This window comes from Mesoplodon densirostris, chromosome 18 (genome assembly GCF_025265405.1).
Source record: "Mesoplodon densirostris isolate mMesDen1 chromosome 18, mMesDen1 primary haplotype, whole genome shotgun sequence".
Classification (NCBI taxonomy): domain Eukaryota; kingdom Metazoa; phylum Chordata; class Mammalia; order Artiodactyla; family Ziphiidae; genus Mesoplodon; species Mesoplodon densirostris.
Window position 1 is genome coordinate 18,966,653 of NC_082678.1, and position 6,000 is coordinate 18,972,652.

The window sequence follows — 6,000 nt, forward strand, 5'->3', positions numbered from 1 at the left end:
TGCATAATCTGGAGGATGGCATCGTGCTGGGATTTGCCGGGCAGAGATGGGTGAGCACTGGGAAAGAAGAAGGTCTCGGGGCTCAGGCTTTCTCCATCCCCTGTGCTTCCTGGCCACATGGTTCACTCCAGTGGTTGCTCTCACTTGCAAGTGGTTAATTTCAAGAGCGTCATGAATGCAAACTTTGAGAAGGAAGGTAGGAGAATCTCTTTTTGCGCTGGTGCTAAAACTGAATCACTGTGACCCTCATTATTTAAAATCAAGTGTATGTCCCAAAATACTTGACCTTGGACCGAACCTGACCAGGACTAGAGGAAGACGAGGACCCTCGCTTGATCAAAAGAGATAATATATGTGAAGATCGTGATTAGATGACATAATGCACGTGAAGATGCTTTTTTGTGCAGGATCTTAGTTCCCCAACCAGGGATGGAACCCGTGCCCCCTGCAGTGGAAGCTCGGAGTCCTAACCATCAGACTGCAAAGTATATAAAGTATTTTGTAAATCCTCCCCTAAAGATGTGAATAAGCTACATGAATAAAGGCAGGTTTATTTAGGGTGATGAACAGATCCCTGCCTTGATTTCAACACAAAAACTTGGAATAATTGATGGATGTTTATGAAACTTCTCTATCTTTGGGTGACAGGGGCTCCGTGAGAGTGTGTGATATGTTATCAGCTGTTAGTCCACCTGGTCTTCTGCGGCCTCGGCTCGAATTGCTGGATGCTTAGTTATTTTTCATTACAATCCTGTCCTTTCTTCCTGTGTCCATAGAAACTACCAGTAATGCGGGGACTTGTCCTTTCACGGGGCCTCTAAGGTTCTCACAGCTTTGCTCTGAGCCTGAGAGCTTTGCCCCTTTAGCCAGAAGTAGGGCTGGTGCATGTACTGGTGGTGTCTTCTAAGTCAAACGCAAAGTGTCCCCTTTTCCATTTGAATGCTGCCTAAGATGTGTCCCACTGAGAGGGTCCTGGCTCAGGATTTGGTCCTGGGGGATTAGAGGCTTCATACTTTGATAAGCCGGAGAGTCAGTCATTCTGCAGAATAATCAGTGCCTCCAACATAAAAAGGCACATGTACTGAGAACCCAGCTTTGCTCTCGTGCAAAGAATGTGCATTAAATGTGTTGCATCACTTTTGTGCCTTTTAAGGGTTTGGTTGACAAAGGAATTTGTGAGAAAGTTCCTAATATGTTTGATACAGTTGACACATCAGTGTTCTTAGAGTTACCGAGGCAGCAGGCTGTGAGGGTTACAGGTGGGGCCCAGCCAGATAAACTCAAGTTTGAATTGCAGATCTGATACTTCCTGGCTCTCTCAAAGTGGGACCTCTCTTGAAGCCTTGGTTTCCTTACCTGTAGAATTTGGGTTACAAGAGAACCTTCTCATTGGCTTGTGGGATTTTTTTGGGTTTTGCTGTTGTTGTTGATTTTGGCAGCCCTACACAGCTTGTGGGATCTTAGTTCCCCGACCAAGAATTGAACCCGGGACCCCAGCAGTGAGAGTGCAGAGCCCTAACCACTGGACCACCAAGGAATTCCCTAGCTTGTTAAGTGAGATAATGAGATCATGAACAGAAGATGCTGAGCCCAGTGCCTAGGACATAATGAGTGTTCAGTCAAAGGTAGATGTGGTCCTTGTGATTGTTAGTGAAATGGGGAGGTGAGTAAGACGGGGAAAAACATAATTTGGAAGAAAAGGAGCTAAGTGAAATTCCACACAGATTTTTGCAAATCTTATGTTTAAAAAAAAGTACCATATTTATTTTGGAATAGGTAATACGTGCACATAAATAATGCAAAAGAAACAAAGAGAGATGAAAAATAGGTCTCCCTCCTACCCCTTACCTCTGAGTTCCCCTCCCCTAGACAACTAATATACCAATTTCCTGAGAATCCTCCGAGAAATTTTCAGTATTGAAAAAATTACTTTGAAATAGACTCACAGACATAGAAAACAACCTTATGGTTACCAAAGGGGGGAAGGGGGTGTGTGTGGATAAATTAGGAGTTTGGAATTAACAGATACACATTACTGTATCTAAAATAGATAACCAACAAGGACCTACTGTATAGCACAGGGAACTATATTCAAGATCTTGTAATAACGTACAATGGAAAAGAAGCTGAAAAAGAATATATATATGTGTGTATGTGTGTGTGTGTGTGTATCTATCTATCTATCTATGTATCTATCTTTCTATATATATCTGAATCACTTTGCTCTATACCTGAAAGTAACACAACATTGTAAATGAACTATACTTCAATTAAAAAAAAATTACTTTGGGGGTTCCCTGGTGGTGCAGTAGTTGGGAGTCTGCCTGCCGATGCAGGGGACACGGGTTCGTGCCCTGGTCCGGGAACATCCCACATGCCACGGAGCGGATAGGCCCGTGAGCCATGGCCGCTGAGCCTGCGCGTCCGGAGCCTGTGCTCCGCAACGGGAGAGGCCGCAACAGTGAGAGGCCCGCATACCGCAAAAATAAATAAATAAATAAAAGAATAAAAACATTACTTTGGAGGAAAATGAGTTTTGAAGGGCAGAAGACTTTGATATAATAAAGACAGCTGCCTGTGTGTCGTGTTGGACCCCAAGTGGAGGGAGTGTTTTGAAAGCGTATTTAGTTCTCTGCAGCCTGAGCCAGACTGGGTGAAGTCTTTCTAGCTATAATAAGACACAGGGGCTCAGAAAAGCAATATGATTCAGAAGCAGGATTCACAGCTCCCGAAGCAGAGCCCCTCACGTTTGGTGGAGGATGTCAGGGCAGGGCGAAGCCACACTGTGAGATCTGAACTCTGGGCTGTGGATTCATTCCCGACATTCCCCATGTGCCAAGCCCGCATTGTTGACATTCCCCTTGGGCTTAGGTCCTCTGCTCTCCCCTCGGACAGGGATCCTCGGGGTCACATAGTTTTGCCTTCAGCTGCTGGAGGGGCCAGAGGACAGGTTAGAGGAGACAATGATCAGAAACTGAGGATCCTTTCTTGCATTCTCCCCCTGGCCTGCTGGAGTCCAGTTTCTATTCTGTAAAATGCACAGGTCTTATATTTATCCAGGATCCACTGGGGAAATTTAAACCTGCTCAAGTCCCAAAATGCACCTGTTTAGTGGATAAACAGGGCTATTTGTTAACAGGGTATCTGTGCGTATATATGGAATCAAGGTATATATATGTCTCCAATCTTCTGTCAAGCAAATGGATATTGAATCACCCAACTGAATGAGATTCTGTGACCTCGGTAACACATTCCGGTACTTAAGTCTACGTTAAAAAGTTCCCACTTGGGGCTTCCCTGGTGGCGCGGTGGTTGAGAGTCCGCCTGCTGATGCGGGGGACGCGGATTCGTGCCCTGGTCCGGGAGGACACCACATGCCACGAAGCGGCTGGGCCCGTGAGCCATGGCCGCTGAGCCTGCGCGTCCGGAGCCTGTGCTCCGCAACGGGAGAGGCCGCAATAGTGAGAGGCCCGCGTACCGTAAAAAAAAGTTTCCACTTGGATCTAACCTGAATTCACTAAGCTGAAATTTGTCTGGTATCCAGTCATTAAGGAAAATGGCAGTGATCATCTTCCATGTACTTGAAGACATTCATTAGCCTTTGTCCCTTTAATACTAAATGAAAGTCCATCCAGGTTCTTTCATCTTCCATTTACATTCAATTTCTAACCTCTCAGTTACTGCTGTGACTGTCTGTATGCTCTCCTTTCTTGGCCTCCAAACCAGGCCAGAACTTTCCCTGTTCAGAGTATCAGGAAAAACCCCTGACATAGCATCTTTTACTCCATTTTTCGCTTCCCTTGCGTCCTCCAAGCGTTTGGACATAGCATCTTTTACTCCGTTTTTCGCTTCCCCTGCATCCTCCAAGCCTTTGGAGCTGCTTGTCTGGCTCGTCTTCAGTCTGAGTGTGTATAAGCTCAGCTATATAAAGAAGATTTTCCCCATCTGACATTCCTAAATATCAGAGTGAGTGAATAAATGACACTCCCTTCTGGTCTGTAGGCAGTTCTGGTATTTATATTGATCTGAACCCATGATGATGCTTGTAGAGTGTTAATTTTCCTAAAGCCCAAACACTCATGTTAATTTGGGAGAGGGTGGAGGTTTGATTTCTTGAGTTGAGCCAAAGACTGGGGGACGGAGTTGATTCCTAGACCCAGAAAGCCTGCTGGCAACACTGTGAAACAAGTTGCTTTATTATTTTGGAGCTCAGAGCAGAAGAACAGAGATTGCCTTAGTAAACTTCCAGGGATTTTGTGACTAGGTAAAGTCTCATAAAACACTCAGCTGGACAAAAAAGAACTACAAGAAGCGGGGCAGGGTGAGGGGATGAGGCAGAATTGGAAAAGCAAAAAGCATTAGAATTGATTTACAAGCAATCCTATCCTATTTTCAAATAAAATGAGCCTTAAGATAGCAGGTAAATGTACATTACTATTTCTCACAACACCCTTCTGTTATTATGGCTGAGGACCCTGAAGCTTACTTAGATGAGATCAATTGTACCAAGTGCCTCATACAGCGTCCTGAGACATAGTTGGAAGTCAGGACAAGTTCGTTCTCTTCCTAATTGTATTGCTATTAACAAGAAGGGTTAAAGGAGTAATGGAGTTGACGTTCTGCTAGTTGCCAATTAAACCCTCAGCTATATTGTCATATAAAACACAGGCAGGGGCTTCCCTGGTGGCGCAGTGGTTGAGAGTCCGCCTGCCAATGCAGGGAACATGGGTTCGAGCCCTGGTCCGGGAAGATCCCACATGCCGCGGAGCGGCTGGGCCTGTGAGCCATGGCCACTGAGCCTGCATGTCCAGAGCCTGTGCTCTGCAATGGGAGAGGCCACAGCAGTGAGAGGCCCGGGTATCGTAAAAAAAAAAAAAAAAAGATGTAAAACACAGGCAGTAAATTGCATCTGTAGCCAAACTGCCCAGGGAAGGTTGTTCCCGGTGACAATCTGGTTTAAGTTGTCTGGCCACCTTGGGAGGGGCCTTGGGATGCCATTGAATCCCTGAAACCAGTCTTGTTTCTCTCAGTCCTGACAGTTATCTGAGTGTCATAGTCCAGACGCCATAATAACAGTAATAATAACAAGAGTGAACATTTCTTAAGAGTTTACTGAGGGCCAGGCTCTGACTTAAACGCACTCCATGCATTATTTCATTGAGGCTCCTAAGACAAAATGTTCAGACCCTGAGGATCCTTGCCAGAAGGGAGGACACCAGAAACCTACCTGCTAAGCAATCAAAATCTGAAAGAGTTTGAGAAAGAGAGAATAAATTCCATAACGCTCTGCCCTTGGGTCATAAAACCAAAAGAACAGACTAGCAGAGACGAAAGATATTTCACATGAGAAGGCAGGGAAAATGCAGCTTTGTGGTTTATTCAATAAATGGGGAAATATGACTTCTGTTTGCTGGTAACCACAAAGAATTGAAAAGTGCAGTTAAAGATTTAGGGGTTAAGGAGAGTGAGAGGGGAGGGTAGTCTTGTTTCTTCCTGATTTGTGTTCTGATTCCAGGGAATTGGGGTTTCCGTTACGTAGGGTGCAACTGGATATTTCCTCCATGTTTCATTGCTGGGACCTGGCAAATGGCATTCCCTGGCACTGGGAAGCAGCGAGTCCCGACAGCAGCGAGGTCGAATCCATTTTTGGAGCCAAACGCCAGCATTCTTTTGCAGTGAGTTCAAGGTAGCGCTTCCCTAGAGTGACCTCTAGTGATGACCACAGGAGTTGCCCGATTTTCCAGCCTATGGAAGAATCCGCCTAAAAATATTGGACTCCTTGCGACAACAGAAGCCTCTTCCTTCTTTCCCTCACTAATTGCCCCGTGGAGGTGATGACAAGTAGGGCTGGCAACATGAGCAAGCTGAAGTCATTCCACTTGCTAATCAAAACCATGAAGTATGCTTTCATGTGAAACACAAAAGCCCTGAACGTTTGAATGTTCCCAACCTTCCGACCCGTGGCAGTGATCACCCTGCATTGGAATGAGACACTTGTCC